The sequence below is a fragment of the Microcaecilia unicolor genome, chromosome 3 (genome assembly GCF_901765095.1).
Source record: "Microcaecilia unicolor chromosome 3, aMicUni1.1, whole genome shotgun sequence".
Taxonomy (NCBI): domain Eukaryota; kingdom Metazoa; phylum Chordata; class Amphibia; order Gymnophiona; family Siphonopidae; genus Microcaecilia; species Microcaecilia unicolor.
Genome location: NC_044033.1, coordinates 347,263,207 through 347,285,225, shown reverse-complemented (window position 1 = coordinate 347,285,225; position 22,019 = coordinate 347,263,207).

The window sequence follows — 22,019 nt, the reverse complement described above, 5'->3', positions numbered from 1 at the left end:
TGGGAACCACCAGCAAGTACTGCACTCTTAGAACCATCATTAGAGGGGCCAGTCAGTGCTTCTCTTTTCCAGACTTCTGAGGCAGTTGAATTCCACAGGTCATAGAACTCAAGACTGGGAATTAACATTAGTTATTGTTGTCCCAGTTAAGCTTATGGTTCTCCCCAAAGTCAGTCACAAAGCAGTCCCTAGCTGTGATCAAAACTAGAGAAAGTTTGGAGTAAGCCACCTTCTTTCCCTGAATATATGTAAACCGCTTTGAATGTAGTTGCAAAAACCTCAGAAAGGCGGTATTTCAAGTCCCATTTCCCTTCCCCCTTATATTTCCCCACAGATCTCAGAGGAAAATAAAAAGTAGATCCCAGGCAGCCAGCATCTTAAAACAGATGCTGGGCAAGTGCTGTATAATTAAACTGAATTACTATAAAATTTGAATAGCATAATTTGGACCAGTAGTATCCACCTTGATATACATGCGAAGGACAATTATATAAACTAAGTGTTAACGTTTACAATCTAATATTTAAGTGGCCATCACATGCATCATTGTTTAGAATACTGACAGGCAGGTATGCTACCCAAGCGCTATTCTGTAAATGCATAACTATCTTGTATAGTGTGTATTCGTAAGGCTCCCATGTATTTGTGTAACTTACAGAAATAAGTTATGCACATCCTGCCACTGTGGCTGGTTTAAAGTGTGGGAGCCTGCATGTTAGATGCATCAATATCAGATTACGCAGAGTCTAGGCATGTAGCTTCCCTTATAGAGTTTGCTCCTACTGCCCACCCTCAGGGTACCTAAATGGAGGTACCCTGTTATAGAATTGGCCCCAGTGTGGCTGATTTTTTGACTGCACCTCCTGGACTTTACCACCAGAAAACACAGCATTAGTCTGTTATACTCATTGGTTTAGCTTTTGCCAGGAGTAAAAGCAAGGTGCACTGAGGCAGATTGTCTGAGGCACAAAATGGTTAACACTGACATCATTGGCTTGTTTAGACTTTTATCATAAACCTCCATTTGGCCTATGAAAGCTAAATTGTAAATAATCACCAGGGGACTTTTATAATGGCTTTAAAGCTTCAAATAGATCTCATGAAAGGAACTATAAATTGTAGACTGGACAAATCCCATAAAAAACAGCAGGAGAATGTGCTGACTAGTCTAGTCTGTTGGAGGATTTTGCATTTCAAAGACGTTCCACAGAGTAGTCCCAAATCGAACAGTTGGATCAGTATACATACAGATATTGCTGTTTCGTGTGGAAATACTTTTGGTTTTCATACAGTTTAGGTGACAATGGAGAGATTATGACTTCTTTCAGGGCAACTGGGGGAATTGCATGAGACCTCAACCAAACAAGGGCCCGTGTGGGCTTGTTGCCACATGCCTAGATCTAAAGACTGGCTAAGCAGCCCTCTCTGGGGCCTATAGATAGGCTTCTGCTCCAAGATACATGCACATTCAGTTGGCAGCAGGCAAAGACAGTGAGAGAGAGAATCTGAGTGAATATGAGGATAGGGATGCTAAATGAATCCTTTGCCTAACAGGGTTGATTCAGTTCTGGGTGTACCCCATTTCATGCAGGTACTTGCACTGATTTCCCCATTGCGTTCCCTAATAAAAGCAAGACTACAAGTTCTTGCATGCAATGGGGTGAACCCAGGACTGGATCAACCCTGTCAGGTGAATATGAATCCAGTTGCCACCCTTATATAAGGGGGATGTATGAATGCCAAGGGGGGCCATGTGTGGTAAATGTTTTTTAGGAGAATGCTTGTCAAATAGGAGTGGAGGAGTGGCCTAGTGGTTAGAGCACCAGTCTTGCAGTCCAGAGGTGGCTGGTTCAAATCCCACTGCTGTTCCTTGTGATCTTGGGCAAGTCACTTAACCCTCCATTACCTCAGGTACAAACTTAGATTGTGAGCCCTCCTGGGACAGAGAAATATCCAGTGTACCCAAATGTAACTCACCTTGAGCCACTACTGAAAAAGGTGTGAGCAAAATCTAAATTACATAAGTAAAAACAATTTTGCAAAACACATGCTGTGATTACCGTAGTAATTACAGTACTACCTCCTTAAAAGCTAAAAAAAAAAAATATATATATATATATATATATGGCTCTGAAACAGGACTTTTTCACAAATCTTGTGTACAAGGTAAAGGAAAGGAAAAGAGGCTGTCGGGTGAGCTCCCATGATTTCCCTAGGAGGAAAGGAAGTTACAAATTATTTGTTTCTTCCCAATAGAAAATAATTGTGAGAAAAGGGATGCTTCCTGTACTTATTTCTCCTCTGAACTGGAACAAATGTATTCAGGATCAAGAGCTCAGGGAGGCAAATATAAGTCATCCACCCAATATTCAAAAGGGTTTAACCAGACAGTAGAGGCTTTTCCCCGTTTAAACCCCACTGAAGGATGTGGCACATGATATTTAGTGGCACTTAATCAGTGCCTCTGAATATCGTCACTAACTGGACATCTCCTAACTGATTAGGTGAGGGGGTGTGTGGGGCACCTACTGCACTTGGCCACTCAGCTGTGAATTTCAGTCTGCTATCCAGTTAAGTGACTGCATAAATTTAGGATAGCAAAAAAGGCTGTCCTAATAATCTGTGAAGTTAACTGGGTGCTGGTATGAGACCTGAATACTCAATGCCAGAAGTCACATATGCCCCAGCATTGAAGATCTGGAGTCAGTTCAGCCTGTGGCTGTGAGCAGCTCAGAGGCCACTTACTGCTATGGGCTGAGTATCTGCCGGCATGTATCCAGATGGATGAATAACATTTTGGGGAATGGCTGAATGTGAAGATTTCAGTGACATACCTGAATTCCACCTCCTGTTTACACTGAAGACTATCTTCACAAACGTCTAATTTCTATTGCCCTTTTCCTAATAGAAGCCCAGATCTGCAAGACTGAATCATTTCCAATAGTATGAGTGTTAAATGAAAAGTAATGCCTCCACCTCCATAATTCATCAACAGGTGGCAGCACTGATGCACCACACATGCTCATTCGTTCTTTGAAATCTCTTCCTTCAGTTCAATTGGTGGAAGTGTGTGAGACAAGGCTGTTGTGCTGTTTCTTCTGAAATGAAAGCATGCAATGAGCACTCCAGTGCAATTTAAGCAATGTTCCATGAGAGAATTTCTGACCGTTTAATTAGAGTCTCTCCAACTGAAATTCACTATCACATGCAAGTTGTTTATGGTCATGACTGAGTTGATGTGAGTATATTGTATTTTTGGACTGAAAAAGGTAAAGATTGTGAACCAGGAAGGGCTGATTTGTGTGATTAAAAACAAAGTGGATGACCTGTGACAGCAACAGACGAGGCTCACATGAGAAAGGTTGATCAATGCGTGAAGGACAATCAAAGTAAGACTCAAAGCCTTAGTTTGAAAGAACAATTGAGAAGAGGTTGGAAGCACAAGAAGGAAATTTTGTTGCAACACGATACTAGGCCTCTCCTTACATGAAACCCCACAGAAGCAATTGCAAAGATGGATCTCACAGTCTTATCGAGACACAAATATACAGTGAATCCTGTATATAATAATGACAAACAGTACTCCTGTTCTATATAAATTACAAAATCTTTATTAGTGAAAACAAACCAGTGCATTAAAAGAATTACCAAATAGTATCCCTGCAACTCACTCTCACTTCCATCCACACCAGACTCATTCCCTGATCACATTGAACTGGTATCTCAAAGAAACTTCTGGGACCAAAAAAACTGCCAGGATTAATAAAGAAAACAGTTAACTGTTATGTCTGATTTTTCAGTTCCTTCCTAGAATGTTCCTAATAATTCATATGAACACAGAGGTTGTTCTATGCTACAGTCCAGAATTAACGTTATTCAAAATGCATTGAAACTAGTTTGAAGCCACACTGACACTAGTTTGAAAATAACTAAAGACAACTGATATATTTAGTTTTAAATTGCTTTGAAACTTATTTGTTGAGAAAATGATAACTGGATAGCAGCTCTCACACACATGGAAATACTTCCTGTTTCGCAGATCTGTAATAGGAAAACACTACCTCCAATATCACATACTGCCCTTTGACCTAGTGTCAGCATCATGAGTATTAGTAAAGGGGGTAATTCTATAAGGAACTGTATGCACTTAAATGCCAGTATTCTAGTCAGATACATGCATATGTGAACACATAGATACATAAATGACAATAATCTGGCTACATGGTATTCTATAAGTATGCACATATCTTCAATAGTGTGTGTGTTGCAAGTGGACATTCACATGGGTGGACTCTGGGCAGTTTGTGAGTGTGAATGTTTACACCGGCTCTACGGTTAGCATAAGTGCTTGTGCCTAATCACATACCTGGCTGCTCTACTATTCTATAAAGGAAAGCAGGTGCCTACATTCCTTTAGGCTCCAAAGAATTGCCTGCCATTTATATAATTGTTCTCAAAATGCTAGTTGTGGTTGCAGCACATCGTGCATGTGTTTTCCTATTTAGACGATTGGCTGGTCAAGAGCACATGCCATAGAATCAGTAAACTCAACCATCCATGTGATAGTGTTACCCCCAACTTCAAAGTGTCTCTCATCTCATTTGGAAATGATAGTTCGCTAGACAGGACTCAAGTGAAAGCCTTTCTTGCACAGGAAGTGAGCTTCACGTGTTCATAGTGGAAGAAATAAAAGTCAGTAGATAGCACAAAGCACGCTGACAAATCTTGGGCTTTACGACATCAATAGTAAATGTAACTAATGAGCCCAATGGACCCTATGTTCCCAGTGGCTACAGACTACCCAAATTTTATGAGAGAGCATCCAAATTATGCTATAGTTCAAGACTGAGCTCTGGCTAAATGAATCCCCTTCCATATTTTACCAGCTCAGATTGTTGTCGCAACTTGGGATTGGAAATTTATATATAGAGGCTTACACATTCAGGGCCTTTGGCCTATTCAGGAAACTCTTGGTTTGGAATATTGTGAACACTTTCAGAAATTAATTGCCCCCCCCCCCCCTCAAAAAAAAAACATAATCCTTATTATACAGATGATCAAGAAGCCATATTCAACATGGACAAGCAGGGAGGAATAGGGTGTCTAGAAACTTTCAGGATGTAGAAATGAGCCACCTTGCATATGATGTCTTTCAGAGCGAGCTCCCTGATAGCGAAGAATAACATTCTAAAAAGATGAATCATACTTTTCAACTACATGGGACCTGAACAAAGAGGTAGCAAACAAGATATCCTGTAAGTTAGGACACCCATGACAGATTTGTTTGCATCTATGAACCTGGTGGTTCTTCATTTCTATTTAAGGATAAGGACACACACACTGTCTTCAGAAGCTTTCTGTCTAGACTGGGGAGAAAGCCTCCTATATGGTTTTCTCCAGTTCCATTAGAGGCAGACTATACTAAAACTCAAGGAGCTATGTTCCTCATTGCTCATTATTTGCCTACTCCTATGGGTGTTATCTTTGATGTAACCAATCAGACTGGGTACTTCTCCAACCCTTATTCTGCAGAATCAGGGGACTTTATTACATCTCAAAATCAGGTCACTAACCCTCACAGCCTGGTTGTTTAAATGGTAATAATGTTCTGAATCTGTGTCTCTTATTTTTCTGGCTTCTAGGACAAATTCCACTAGAAGGTCATATAGATTTAAATGAAAGAGGTTTCCATTTGGCTTAAGGGAAAGGCCATAGCCCAGGGGCGGGCGATTGTTTTGGCCTTAGGATCATATCGGGAATCATGAATGGGCTGGAGGGGTGAGTGGGTGTTCAAAGAAACCAACAGAGTTTGGAAGAGCAGGGAAGAAGGTAGATCATTTCCTTTTCTGAACCCAGTCATATCCCAGCAAGATTCCATTCCTGTCCTCATCCCTGCCTTGTCAGAACCAATGACATCCCTCTCTGTCCCCTTATTCTACCAGCCATCGCTCTTCCACCTAATGTGCTTTCTTCCTACCAGACTGTTGAGTTAGGTTTCTGCCCCATGGTGGTTGGCCTCTGATCAGTCTGTATGGTAGCCTGCTTCTCTGACTGCATGAAATAGTAACAGGTAGTTTTTCCTCCTTCAAATATGCAAGACTATGATACCTGACTCCCTCTTCAGCTAGCCACATTGGACTGCAGCACCTGACTCCTAATTCAGTTTGCTGCACAACTTTCTCTCTTTTCCCAATTGTCCTGGTGACATCATCATAAGAATAGCCATACTGGGTCTGACCAATGATCCATCCAGCCCAGTATCCTGTTTCCAACAATGGCTAATCCAGGTCACAAGTACCTGGCAGAAATCCAAATAGTAGCAACATTCCATGCTACCAATCCCAGGGTAAGCAGTGACTTCCCTATGTCTAACTCAATAACAGACTTTGGACTTTTCCTCCAGGAACTTGTCCGAACTTTTTTAAAACTCAGATACACTAACCACTGTTACCACATCCTCTGGCAATGTTGAGTGAAAAAAAATATTTCCTCCTATTTGTTTTAAAAGTATTTCCATGTAACTTTGAGTGTTCCTCTAGTCTTTGTACTTTTTGAAACAGTAAAAAATCAATTCACTTTTACCCATTCTACACTACTCAGGATTTTTGTAATGTAGCTGACCTTACCCTATGATGTACCACACATGAACTGAGGAGCTTTCACAGGGCTGAATTTCACCTCGGGTAAGGTGCTCAGAAGTGCTCCTCATAAAGAAGAACTTCTTCCTTCTACCTCCAAGGAAGAAGGAGGAAAGATAATTTGTTTGATGCTGTTAATTTATTTTGGTGTGTCCAAAGAAAAGATGTTACACTCTGAATTTAAAATATTGAACTTTTTATTGTTTAAAGTAAATGTTTGGGGAAAGGAAGTATTAGAAGTTTAGTTAAAGTTCCATTAACTATGAAGACATTTCCAAAACGTTTTCAGAACAGCTTACAAATGTTTACTAACTCAAGCTTTATTTGATATTTTTTTTTCCTTTGAATAAATTCAGCAGAATTTTTACATTAGGATTTTGCTTATTTCCAATCTAGCAGTTCACATTAAAAAAGCTTTCACCCTTCAATTACCTCTGGTTGTACAAGATCCAAATTAGGGTTATCTAATTTAACTTCATATAAGTAATACAGCTTAAACTATGTATGTTTCTTTTGGTCAACTACCTCTATTAAATTTCTTATTAAATTTCTTGTCATATGTTGCACCAGGAAATCTTAAACATGGTCTATGAGTCTCTCCCTCTGGTCACCCTCTTAGTACCAAAAATTCTTTAGGTGTAAAAAAAATGTATGTTGATTTTAGATTCAGTCTCTTTTGATGATGTCTGTGTGGATGCAGAAGACTTATCCGTGTTTGTTCAGGCTCTCTTAAATCTTAGTTTTCCTTTCTTGTATATGGCGGGGCCCTTCTTCTTTTCTCCCAGGAGTAGATGATGGCAAAGTAGCAGGAGTTGCACATACAACCTATTCTTAAAACCATAAATAAAAAGGAAGAAAACTGCCTCCTTATCAATTAATGTGTGTGCACCCTGTTCTCCAGAGTGTTCCTTCCTCAACACTGGATACCTAATATACTGTATATAGCTCACTACTTTCAAAATAAAATCAATGTATTGTCTTGTCTGCTAATTGCGATCTGTCTAAACATTCACACACATTAGTTATTGATCTCTTAAAACACTAATGAAGCTGGCACGACCCAAAACAGAACTTCAACCTTTAAAACTATGAATTCACCTTAAAAGTAAAGCACTGCTTAAACAAGGTTATTTTTCTTAAACACGGCTCTTTTTAAACCCAGAGCTTTTTAATATCAATTTTGGATATTAGTAAGATGTTTCTTTGCACTAACAGGAGATCAACAAATAAACAGCCTCTCACTGAGTCTCACTGTCCCAAATTCACACAGAATTTCCACAACTTGACCCCAAAAATCCCTTTATTTATTTATTTATTGCATTTGTATCCCACATTTTCCCACCTTTTTGCAGGCTCAATGCAGGCTTTAAAGTCAGAAACAATGGGGATTGGTGAAGATTTTGATGGGAATTATAGTTTTGTTAAGTGCTCGAAATGAGAGACTTGAGAACATCATTGGAAAAGGGGGGAGGGTAGGGGGGAGAGGGTGAAAAGGGGAAAAAAATGTTAGTCTATGATAATGAACACAGATGATAAGTGCCTTTGTTTTATTGTAGGCTTATTTGTAATAGCTGTATTTCTGTACTGGTTTGCAATAAAAAACGTTGAAACATAAAGTCAGAAACAAAACAATCTTATCTGAATCCTTTAAGAAGAATCCAGTAACTCTTTACTTTCACAGGTTCTCAAAATGTTTCCCAGAAATTCCATTTCAAATGCTCCTAAGTACTGACCCTCTCTCCTTCACACACACGTCACATTTCTTACCAAATATTCCAGTTCAACTTTCTTCTCATTCATATCAGACTCACACACAATCCTGTCTCTTCAGAGTCAAACCAGCTTCTCTTTCTTCCTACCCTGTCTTTCCTGAACAGATTATAGCCCGGTATAACTATATCCCAGTCATGGTTGTCTGTGAACCATGTCTCTGTGATCACCACTAAATCCAAATCAGCCTCTTCCATCACAGCCTCAAGATTTAAAACCTTATTTCCCATACTTTGGGCATCAGTATATTCTGCTTTCCAGATGTTGCCTTTTCCCCATTTGTGTAGAGGTATTTAATGCTTCACATACCAATCAATGCTTCTATAGAGTCAAGAGTGGTCCCAAACAAGGGCAGATGTGGTCCCTTTCCACAGAAATAAGGAGGATGTTGGGAACTACAGGACAATTAGTCCGATCTCAGTGGTAAGTAAACTAATGGAGATGCTTCTAAAACAGAGAACAGTGAGGATTTACAAGACCTGAGGCAGCATGGTTTTATTAGAGGCAGGTATTGTCAGGCAAATCTGATTAATTTCTTTGAGTTGGTGACTCAAGAGTTGTATTGAAGGAAAATGCTTCATGTGGTGTGCCTTTGACACAGTTTTGCAGAATGACATAAATAAACTGAATACCATAAGAACATAAGCATCTCCATATTGGGTTAGACTGAAGGTCCATCACACCCAGTATCCTGTTTTCAACACTGGTCATCCCACCACCTTGTCGCATTGTTTCTTAAACTTCAGATCTTCGGACACCAACACCCCAAGGTCTCTCTCCTGAGTCAAGGTTACTAATCTCTCCCCTCCTATCTGGTATCTCTCTTTGGGGTTTCTGCACCCCAAGTGCATCACTCAGCACTTCTTGGCATTAAATTTTTACTAATACAAAAAATCTGGGTAATATATACACAAAAATCAACAATAGACCCCTAATTCAAATATTTTCTACAATGGATCAATTTTTCTTTTTTTTCCCCCTTTTCTAAATCAATCTACTTAATATGTATAAATGTGCTCCGTTCAAACAAATTCGTACAATTACATCCCTCAGAGGAACATTTGGGAGAACCATAGGAACCATCATTGCATATCCAAGTGTTCCTCTTTGTTAATAGTATAGGCTTTGTCCCATTAATCCCATGCTTATGTATATAGTCAGTAAATATGTTCTTTATAATAGTCTCCACCCTTTTTCCAGGCAATGACATCAGTCCACCGGTCTATAATTTCCTAGATCACCTCTGGAAGCCTTTATAAAAATTGGTGGTACATTGGCCACTTTCCAGTCTTCTAGAACCACGCTTGTTCTATCAGCTCTCTGGGGCCTAAAGAGACAGACTGGGTTAGGAACTGGTTGAGTGGAAGGAGACAGAGGGTGGTGATAAATAGAGCTCACTTTGAGGAAAGGGATGTTACCAGTGGTGTGCCACAAGGTTCGGTTCTTGGCTCTATTCTTCTTAACATTTTTGTATACTAGATTGTGAAAGGGCTGTCTATTAAGGCTTGCCTCTTAGCAGATGATACCAAAATCTGCAATAGAGTAGACACCTCTGATGATGTGGATAACATGAGGATGGACCTAGTAAAGCTTGAAGAATAATCCAGAATTTGGCAGCTAAGATTTAGCACTAAATATGTAGGGTCATGCATTTGGGCTACAAAAACCCAAGGTAGCACTACAGTTTAGTGGGTGAAGTCCTTTTGTGCATTACAGAGGAGCAGGAATTGGGTGTGATCGTACATGATGATCTTAAGGTGGCCAACAAGTAGAAAAGGTGACAGAAAATGCCAGAGGAATGTTTGGGTGTATAGGGACAGGAATGGCCATCAGCAAAAAGATATAAACAGGTGAGACAATACTGAGAATACTATATACAGTTCTGAAGACCGCACCTTCAAAAAGATATAAACAGGATGGATTCTATCCAGAGGGGTGGTTATTGGTCTTTCTCTTTCTAAAGATTCTTTCTAGTCTTTTTCCATCTGCAGATTCACAGATGTGTGCATCCATTTTATTCTGTTTCTTTGCATTCTGACATTTCTTCTGGTTTTTGCTTAAAAAGCACAAGTACAAATTCCAAGATGCTTATGATGATAGGATTTACATTTTGGGAATAGCTGTCTTGGAGTTAGCCTAAAAAGGAGATGCCAGCTATCTTGTGGCTAAAGGCTCCCACTTCGAAAAACATGTGGCTTCAACATAAACTTGGCAAGGACCCATGTTTTACAGGATTTTAGAAACTATCTGTAGTGTTCAGAAGATGGCTTTGTATGCTTTTTGATCTTACAAATAGTTTAGAGATACTTAGAGCATCTGGATTGATTTGAAAACAGATAGATCTTCAGTTCCACAAGAGATATATAGAAGATGCAGCCAGGGGAATAATAACTACTAAAAATGTGCTGATCAATAGTTAGAAATAATTATGTGATCAGCACTTGGTGCTTGCCACTTAAATGCTTTGTTTTTTAAAAATTTCCACCAGCAAATGGATACATTTTGTCTTTGTAAGCTGATATATGTCCTTTTAAATTGAGGTGGAACCAGGAATATTCTAGGAATGGGGCCAAGTTATGTAGATAGTGGTAATATTTAGCTGACATCCAGATAATTTTAACTATACAAGTGAACTGTTTAAGGTAGCACTGTATGCTCCACATGCCAGCTGATACAGATAGGCTGGCTGAATATCTGTATGGAGACATCCAAAAAGTTCATCTTCCTGTCCTTCTGCAACAGTTGTTCTGCTGAATACTGTCGCCACTGAGTCTGAGATTTCTAAGGGCCCAACATTAAAAAAAAAAAAAAAAAAAAAAAAAGCTAAGCTCCTAGATATAGAGGCTCATTTTCAAAGCACATAGACTATCCAGCTTATTTTCGAAGGAGATCGCCGGCCATCTTCTGACACAAATCGGGAGATGGCCAGCCATCTCCTGAAGCCGGCGAAATCGGTATAATGGAAAGCCGATTTTGGCCGGCTCCAACTGTTTTCTGTCGCAGAGCCGGCCAAAGTGAAAGGGGACGTTTCGGAAGGGTATGGGAGGCGGGACGGGGGGCGTCGTTATGAGATGGCCGGCTTCGACTGATAATGGAAAAAAGAAGGCCTGCTCTGAGGACCATTTCGCCGGCTTCACTTGGTCCATTTTGTTTTAGGACCAAGTCTCAAAAAAGTGCCCCAATTGACCAGATGACTACCGGAGGGAATCGGGGATGACCTCCCCTTACTCCCCCAGTGGTCACCAACCCCCTCCCACCCAAAAAAAATCCTTCTATGCCAGCCTGAAATGTCATACCCAGCTCCCTGATAGCAGTATGCAGGTCACTGGAGCAGTTTTTAGTGGGTGCAGTGCACTTCAGGCAGGTGGACCCAGGCCCATCCTCCCCACCTGTTACACTTGTGGTGGTAAATGGGAGCCCTCCAACCCCCCCCCCCCCAAAAAAACCCACTGTACCCACATGTAGGTGCCCCCCTTCACCCATAAGGGCTATGGTAATGGTGTAGAGTTGTGGGGAGTGGGTTTTGGGGGGGATTTGGGGGGCTAAGCACCCAAGGTAAGGGAGCTATGCACCTGGAAGCTATTTCTATTTTTATTTTTTAATTTTTAGAAGTGCCCCCTAGGGTGCCCAGTTGGTGTCCTGGCATGTCAGGGGGACCAGTGCACTACAAATGCTGGCTCCTCCCATGACCAAATGCCTTGGATTTGGCTGGGTTTGAGATGGCCGGCTTCAGTTTCCATTATCTCAAACCCGGCCATCTCTGACATTTGGCCGGCCCCAATCGTATTATTGAAACAAAAGATGGCTGGCCATCTTTTTCGATAATGCGGTTCGGGTCCGCCTTTTGCGGCGCCGGCCATATAGATGGCCGGCGACGTTCGATTATGCCCCTCCACAGGTCTCATTTTCAATGCACTTAGACATAAAAAGTACCATAATAACTGATGGTACTTTGTGTGTCTAAATGATTTGAAAATGAGCCCCTTAAGCTTCTAAAATTGTGCTGTATTTTCAGCCAAACAGAAGCCTAAATGGCCCTTTTACTAAAGGGCATTAAGCCCTTAGAATGCAGTTAGCGCACAAAACAGTATTTTTCCTGTTTTTGCACACTAAACGCTGTGATATTTAAATATTAGTTTTCCTCTGAGTGACCATGACATTGATGGAGCACAGATATAGAAATGATGTCCAGCTAGCACTTTAGAAATAGCATGCCCTACCTGCCTATTAGGAGGCGCTAAATACTCCTGAATTAACTTTCTGCAGGTATTGTGCATTTATGGTAACATTAGCATAGGATCTGCAAATTATAAAAAAGGAAAGGCCCTAAGAAAGTGCTGCATTAAACCTGGGCTTAGCGTATGGTAAAATCCACATTAGAGCACATTAAGCTCAGATTTTACTGTACTTTAGTAAAGTTTTCAGCTGAAAATTAATCTTAATGTAGGAGCTTAAAAGTTATGCTCATAAATATAGGCCCTGCCATTCATTTGCTTAGATTTATGAGCCTAGGTCTGAAAATCAATGCTAAGCTCCTAAAATTTATTCCCGCCCTAAATCCACTCCTGCTACCATCCACTTTTTACACTGAAGTTCAGTGGAATTTTAAGTATAAATTTAGGCACTCAGCCCTAGTAAATTTTCAAAGAGGCCAATTTAGGAGCATAAATTCTTTGAATATCAAACCTTAAGGTAGCAATTCTATAAATGGATACCAAGATTTAGGCTCTCCAGTGCCACATACTAAGCACCAATTCTATAATGGCATTTAGGCGCCAAGACTCCAATATAAAATACAAGCATAAGTTGGCATTACTGCACCTAAAAGCTAGGTACCAACAGCTATGCCAAGTCAATGACAGTCATAACTGTTGGCACCTAAATGTGCCCTGAAGGGTACATAACTTATAGCATTCTATAAGCTATGTGTCTACCTCAGAGACATGTCCATGACCCGCCCACTCTCCACCCACCTGTGTACTGCCCTTAAATCTACATGTTAAACTCCTAGTTCTATATTGTGCTCCAATTAGGTACTAAGGGGCAGTGGCATAGCTACGTGGAGCCACGGGGGCCTGGGCCCCTTGTAGATTTGGCCCTGGACCCCCCTGCCGACGACCCTCTAGACCCCCCCTCCCACTGCCAACCCGTCGCCTACCTTTGCTGACGGGGAACCCCAACCCCCGCCAGCTGAGGTACAACGTGCAGGACATCAGACTCAGAAACAGAACGAAACCTTGCGCCGGAAGAAGAGGACCTCGGCTGGCGAGGGTTGGGGGTCCCCCGCCTGCACAGGTAGGCAACGGCAGCGGCAGGGAAGGGTTGGCAGCGGGAGGGGGGGTCAAGAGGGTCATCGGCAGGGGGGGGTCAAAGTTGTTGTTGGTGGTGGCGGCAGCGGTCAGCAATGGCGGGGGGGTCGGCGGCACCGAGGGGGGACTAAAATGTGCCCCCTCACTTCTGGCTCTGGACCCCCCTCCCGCCGAAGTGTGGCTACGCTCCTGCTAAGGGGTCCTTTTACTAAGCTACAGTAAAAGGGGGCCTGTGCTAGTGTCAGCGCATGTTTTTGACACACTCTGAGGCTCCCTTTCACCGCAGCGGGTAAAAGGCTGTCCATTTTGGGGGAAAAGAGATGGCCATGCGGTAAGTGAACCACTTTCTGTACAGCCATTTCAGGGGGAGCCCTTACCGCCACCCATTGAGATGACATAAGGGCTCCCACACTAACCTGGTGGTTAAGTTCCGGCACTACAAAAATCTAAAAAATTACTGTAGCACCGGAAATGGCACACACTGAGGTTGGGAACTAATGCCGGGCTCCTGCGGTAGTTCTGGATTGGTGCACAGCAAGCCTGCTGCCATGTGCCAACCCTTTAGTAAAAGGGCCCCCTAATTTTAGGCACTGAAACAGCAGTTAGCAGGTGGAGTGAAGGAATGGTCTAGTGGTTAGAGCACCCATCTTGACGTCCCAGAGGTGGCTAGTTCAAATCCTGCTGCTCCTCCATTGCCTCAGATACAAGCCCTATAAGGCCAGGGAAATACCCAGTGTACCTGAATGTAACTCACCTTGAGCTACCACTGAAAAGGTGTGAGCAAAATATAAATAAATGGCAATTAGGTATCTAATTGCACTTAGGATCTATTCTATAAGTTAATGTGTAACTGGGAGGGGAGGCACCATACTTAGAAAAATTGAGACACCTGCCTTTTTTATATGGTGTAACTGTGGCTGCCTAACTGTTGGTGCCCTAATACCACTTAGGCTGTATTCTATAATATCTTAGCACACAGATTAATGCCCTTTATAGAAATGCTCCCTAAACCATTTTGCTGTGAATGTTATTTATTTATGCATTCTTGTATCCCACTATCATCTAAAAGCAAATTTCAGTTCAAACATTTTGGTGGAGTTACCATAGTGGAGTCACAATTTGGTGGAGAGGGCATCTATAGTTCATGTGGTTATTTATTGAGTTTTTGAAGAGATAGATTTGAAGAGGAAAAGGTAGTGGTAGCTTTTGTATTCATTTGTAGAGTTTTTGTGATGTTTATTCATATAGTTTTTCAAGAGGTAGATTTGAAAGGAAGGCAACAATATCTTTGTGATTAGCTGCAGAAATATTTGAAGAGGTAAGTTTTAATTTCTTTTCTGAATTGGAGGAGATTTTTGATGCTTCTTATGGTTTTTGGTATCATATTCCACCATTTGGAACCCAGGTAGCTAAATCCTGCTTTGTAGATAGTTTTGTAGATGTTGTTTTTGCAGTTGGATAGATGTAGGAGTAGGTGGTTTCTGTTTACTGGGCTAGCATTTCTTGAGTATAGTTCAATCATGTTAAGCATATATTTGTGTGCCTTGAAGATTAGGGTGCTTCCTTTGAAAAATATTCTTGCCTTGACTGGTAGCCAATGTAGTGTTTCAAGCAGTGGGGTTGCTCTTTTGTATTTTGATTTCTTGAAAACCGGTCTTGCTGCCGTGTTTTGGACTATTACAGCTATTTTAGTGTGTTTTCCTTGCATCCTACGTATGCTGTATTGCAGTAGTCTAGTTGCGATAGCATCGTTGATTGGACCAGTATCCGTAAAGATTGTCTAGGGAAATAGTCTCTTATTCTTCTCAGTTTCCATAGTGTTCTAAAGCATTTTGATGTTACAGTTGATATTGGATTGTCCAGTGTTGAGAATGATTCCTAGTATTTTAAGTTGTGTTTCGATATGGTATGTTTGTTGGTTGATTGTGAATTTTTGGTAGGATGTGGGGTTGTGTGGGCTAGATAGTACTAGGAATTTGGTTTTGTCTCTGTTCAGTTTGAGTTTGAAGGCTGTTGCCATTCTTCCATGAGATCAAATCCTTTTTTTATTTTGCCCTGTAAGTTTGTGGTATTGATTTGGAAAGGTATGAAGATGGTGACATTGTCTGCATAAAATAGCACCTAGCACTTATGCATGTAAATGCCAAATTGTAGCAACAATCATGCGCATAAGTGTTATTATTCTATACCTTATGCACATAGGGCCCAATATTCAGATTGCGGGAGTTAGCCGGGTGGGCTCCCATGGTCCCGGATATTCAATGCCGGGCTGTTTTCAGTGACCGGCATTGAATATCCTGGTGTATTTTGGTCAGTATAAATTTAATCGGCCAAGCCGATATTCAGAACTGGCCAGTTAAATTTAAACTGGCCAAAGATATACCTGCTATTCAAACTTAGCCAGTGATGCGCTGAATATTGCCAAATAGCTGGCTAAATGTCATTTAACTGACCAGAAGCTGTTCCTAGTCAGTTAAATGGTTTTAAATGTCGGGCAGCCAGTGTCTAGTGTCTCTGGGGGTTTTTTTTTTCATTTCTTATTCGTGGGTATGAGTGTTGCTTGCCTATCAGCTAATGGAATTTCTTTCCTGATTTCATTGTTTTAATTATTATTTTTTTTAATTTGTGAACCACTTTGACCTTTTTGTTTAGAAAAGGTGGTATATCAAGTTTTAAATAAACATAAACATATCTTTAGTGAAGCTGGAGGAATGGACCGATATTTGGCAACTAACATTTAATCCCCAAAAATGCAGGGTCATGCATTTGGGTCGCAAGAATCTGAGGAAATGGTACAGTATAGGGGGTGAAGTGCTTCAGTGTACGAAGGAAGAGCGGGACTTGGAGGTGATTGTGGTTGATGACCTTAAAGCTTCCAAACAGGTAGAAAAAGCGATGGTTAAAGCCTTGGGTGCATAAAAATAGGGTGCTTGGGTGCATAAAAATAGGGATGATCAGCAGGAAAAAGGAGGTGATAGTGCCGTTGTATAAGTCTCTGGTGAGGCCTCATTTGGAGTACTGTGTGCATTTCTGGAAACCGCACCTACGGAAAGATATAAACAGGATGGAGTCAGTCCAGAGGGCGGTTACGAAATTAGTAAGCGGTCTTGAACACAAAAAATATAGGGACAGGCTTATGAACCTCAACAAGTATACGCTGGAAGAGAGGAGGGAGAGAGGAGACATGATAGAGACATTTAAATATCTCAAGGGCATTTATGTACAGGAAGTGAGCCTTTTTCAACTGAAGGAGAGCTCTGGAACAAGGGGGCATACGATGAAGTTAATAGGGAATAGCGTTAGGAGTAATCTAAGAAAGTATTATTTCACAGAAAGGGTGGTGGAGGCGTGGAATGTGTCAGAATTTTAAAAGGCATGGGATAAGCATTTGGGATTGCTTAGGAAAACGAAGTTAGGGGTTAAAGAGGATGGGCAGACTGAATGGGCCATATGGCTTTTATCTGCTGTCATGTTTCTATGTTTAGACACCAATTTATAGAATTGATCTGCATGTGCTTAAGTTCCTGCCTTGTAATTTGTTAAAGCATGAATGAGATGTATATTTTGTACCAGTTCCATGAAATTATTTTTTGAAATATGATTATTGGAAGTGTAAGGATAGCAATTTAATAAACTCCAGCTTAGAAAGTGATTTAAACTTATTCCTTGAGGAAACTATTCTGTTCTCTTAATATAATTTAATGAGCCCAGCTTGATTGCTTTCATCCCCTGTCACCCCTGCGTCTACCCTACTGAAAGAAAAAATATTGAAACCAAGTTTAATAGTAACCTAGTGAGTTCAGAAGGAAAATCCTGGGTAGAAGAAAAATAAAACGGTACAGTAAAAATGGGCAAATCTTTCTAACGACACTATTCCAGGTAGTCATCTGTTAACTGACAATGAAAAACATCTAAATTGTGGCAATATTTGCTTGCAACTGATAACCTCTGAGTAAGAGAAAAGAATGAAGCAGCAGGCTGTATATACAGTACCAAACATATTTAAATTACATTAAATTAAATATCTTTCTTATTTACTCATCTGTATGCTGGAAGCTCCTTCCTTCATTAGCGTCTCCTGGGACAAAACATGTCTGTTCCCATATATTTAAACAAGACATTGTATTTTCCAGTGCATAGCTATCTGCAAGAAAGTACATCCATCACTGGCAGTTCCTGTTTAACATTCCCTGCAACTTGCACATCTGGTCATGTGAACTGCTGCAAGTCACCAGAGAAATCCCCCTCCCCCAACACCTGCCAAAATAAAACTGGAAAGGGAAGTAGAAGATTTTGTCATGAGAGATGGCTTTTCTATATGGTGCACATATTGACTTTCATACATAGGGTTGGATGAATGAAGTTCTAATTATTGACTGGCTGAACAATTTTGTTTGCATGTTTCGAGCTGGAGGTCTAGATCGATAAGATGTTACAGAAAGTCAAGTTCAGACTAGCACCTGGTTCTTCTTTCAGCACTACGGGTGGCTCTTACAATGTACAAATCATCATTCTTAGCACATACATAATCACTTGTTCCCGTCTGTCCAGTCCCAAAGTGTAGGAATTAATGGGAGTTTTTTTTTCCCCTTATATGGTACTTAGGCCCCTTACAGTGCATCCCAGGATGTAATGGGCAGGGGCTGGGTGCTGTTGTTTTGATAAGGGCAAGTTCAGAGGCAGGAGGGAGTAGATGTTCTTCCTGCCTCTGATAAAAGGTATGTAGAGGGGTCTCAGGGGCAGTGGGATTTCACTAGACCAGTAGCACCAATGTTCACAAAGGGATTGGGGCCCGCTGGGTCAGGTCAGTGGGCCCGCTGGACCAACAGGGTTTTTTTTGGAGGGATATGTTGGGAAAGGTCCAACAGACCACCAGGTATTATTTTAGGTTGGGGGGGTTTGGGAGGAGTCAGCTGGACCACTGGGGAATTTTGATGGTTGGGTGTGGCTTGAGTTAGGGGAAGGGTTTGGGGGTAAGGGCCCGTGGTGTGACTTTCCTGTCAGTGTCTACATAGATGTTGGAACAGGGGGAGCCATGGGTGCCATGGGGCAGAGGGGACAGGAATTTTACCAGGCTATCCCACTCAATGCCCTGCTGCTGTTTCAGCAGTGGCTGCAAAAACAAACAAAAAATATTGCAGGGCTGCACTGTTCCTGCTCGCGGCTGCCGACTCTTTCCCAGAACAGGAAGTGATGTCAGAGAGGAACAAGACTGGAAGTCCGGAGTAGGAACAGAGGGGCCCCATGATTCTTTTCCTTTTGTTTTGCCATTGCTGCTGCTGTTGGTCTGAATAAACAGCAGCAGCAGCGGTGGTGGGGGTGTTGGGTGGGAGGGGGAGAGAGGAGGTAAACACTGGATGTTGGTGGGAGAAAGGCAGACACTGGATCTAGGGGGGAAATGGGAAAGATTCTGGATGTAGGGGAAGAGGGGGACAGATGCTGAATGTAGGAGGAGAGGGGGGCAGATGCTGGATGAGAGGAAGCAGAGAAAAAGGGCACATGCTGGATGGGAGAGAGAAGGCAGATGCTGGTTGGGGGAAAAAAGGTACAAAAAGGATGGAAATGGCAGAGAAAGAGGACACACAATGAAAAAAAGGGGGAGAGAAAGAGGTTACACATTGGATGTAAGTGGGAGAGCAAAGGGGCAAATACTGGATGGGGGGAAGAAAGAGGATAGAGTTAGTGATAGACTGGGAAATAAGAGGAAGTGAAATAGAAGAGCCAGAGTGAGAGAAAGAAATGGCAAGTTGTAGATAGACAATTTAATCTGGACAGAAGCAGAAAAATAAATTGAAGAAAGCAGAAAGGAAAAGGAGAAGAAAGAGAAAAATGAAAAATGGACAGGAAATCTTGGCAAGAGTTAAGAAGACAACGAGGAAAGTGGAAACAAGAGACAAGATACAATTAAATAAAATAAATGGCCAGATAACAAAGGTAGAAAAAAATATTTTATTTTCAGTTTAGGATAAAGTAACATGGTAGCTGTGTTAATAAATATGAAAAAATAGAAATAAGGTGATATCTTTATTGGACTAATTTTAATACAGTTTTGACTAATATTTGGAGACCAAACCCTCCTTTCTCATGTCAAAACAGGATACTATAACAGAAATGTAGAATAAAAAATACAACTTAACGACAAGAATCTTGTATATAAATAAAAAGCACAAACAATATGTGGTTGTAATCAACAATGGAACTTACAAGTATAGTATTCAAACAGATATACATTTAAATAAAATACCGTATTTTTCGGACTATAAGACGCACCGGACCATAAGACGCACCTAGGTTTTAGAGGAGGGAAATAGGAAAATTTTTTTTCCTTTTTCCCAACTCTAAAACCTAGGTGCTCCGGTGCGTCTTGTCCGAATCCCGCCCTCCCCCCGGCCCTGTCACCACTTCTCCCTACTCACGCGATCTTCCCTGGTGGTCTAGTGACGTCGGGGCAGGAAAGAGCCCCCTCTTTCCTGCCCAGTGCGCTGCTCTCCATCCTCCTGTATGCAGCCTGATGGTCTCAGCGAGATTCAAAATGGCCGCCGAGAATGAAAGTCTCGGCAGCCATTTTTAATCTCGCCGAGACTGTCAGGCAGCTGCATACAGGAGGATGGAGAGCAGCGCGCTGGGCAGGAAAGAGGGGGCTCTTTCCTTCCCCAACATCACTAGACCACCAGGGAAGATCGCATGAGTAGGGAGAAGTCTACCTTCGGACTATAAGACGCACCTCCCATTTTCCTCCCAAATTTTGGGGGAAAAAAGTGCGTCTTATAGTCCGAAAAATACGGTACATAAGTATGAACAACATAAAATCATTAAAAAAACATCCAAATAACTAAAGAAATTAGTAAGTATCAATTGAACAATGGATGATCACCACTAAAGGCTAAATTATAGAATGGGAACATACATTAAAAAAGGGGGAACATCTATTAGAATGAGGGGCTCATTTTCAAAAGACAGAAACATCTAAAAAGTGGCATAAAGCAGCATCTGGATGTTTTTCTCACAAAAATGTCCAAATCAATATTTTCGAAACCTTTTTTAGATTTTTTTCTATGAAGTCCATCAGAAGTGCGTTCAAATCACAAGGGAGTATGTCGGGGGCGTTTCAAAGGCAGGATTAGGGCATGCCTAACACTTGGACATTTTACAGCCATAATGGAACAAAATAAAAACGTCCAGGACTAAAACCAAGACGTTTTGAGCTAGACCTGTTTTTAGAATGAATAAAGCACAAAATGGTGCCCTAAATGATCAAATGACCACTGGAGGGAATCAGGGGTGAGCCTCCACTGACCCCCTCCACCTCCCAAAGATGTGAATAAAAGTATGACTTACTGGCCTCTATGACAGCCTCAGATGTTAAAGTCAGGTCTATTAGAGCAGCATGCAGGTCCCTGGAGTAGTACAGTAGTTGGTGCAGTGTACTATGAAGTGGGGGACTCAGGTCCCTATATCTCTCTACCTGTTACACTTGTGGTGGAAATGTGACCCCTCCAAAATTCACCAAAATCCTACTCTACCCACATATAGGTGCCCCCTTCACCCTATTGTAGTGGTGTACAGTAGGGGGTAGTGGGTTTTGGATGGATTTTGTAGGGTTCAGGGGACAAGATAAGGGAGAAAAGATGAGATGTGTACCTGGGAGCATTTATATGAAGAGCATAGAAGTGCCTTCTAGGGTGCCCCATTGCTCTTCTGGGATGTGTGGGGGACCAGTCTACTAAAAATGCTGGCTCCTCCTACATCCCAATGGCATGAATCTCTATGTTTTGCACTTATTTGTTTGGGGTTTTTTTTGAAAATGGACCAAAACACAAAATGTCCAAAGCAGAAAACCTTGTTTGAAACAGCGTAATGTAAATGCAGAAGGAGGAGTCAAAATAAAATGCTGAAAACCTATCATATATTTATTTATTTATTGGGATTGATTAACCGCCTTTATGAAGAGATTCACCCAAGGCAGTGTACAGTAGGTGCAGTTTAACATAAAACTTATAATTTTGTTAACAGCATAACAATAGTAAAATAACCAAGAGTAAACATAAATACAATAAAAAGAGGTAAACTTGAAACAGTAAATTGAAACCTAATAATAATAGAACTACCATGAAACACTATAACAAATACACACATTTAACAGCACTGGAATTCAAATACCAGAGGTATAATACAGGGGCCCTTTTACTAAGGCACTATAGGCACCTATGCGCGAACAATGCGCATCAAATTAGAACTACTGCTTGGCTCCTGCGTGCCCCAGGTGGTAATTATAATTTTTATGCGCATCCGATATGCACAG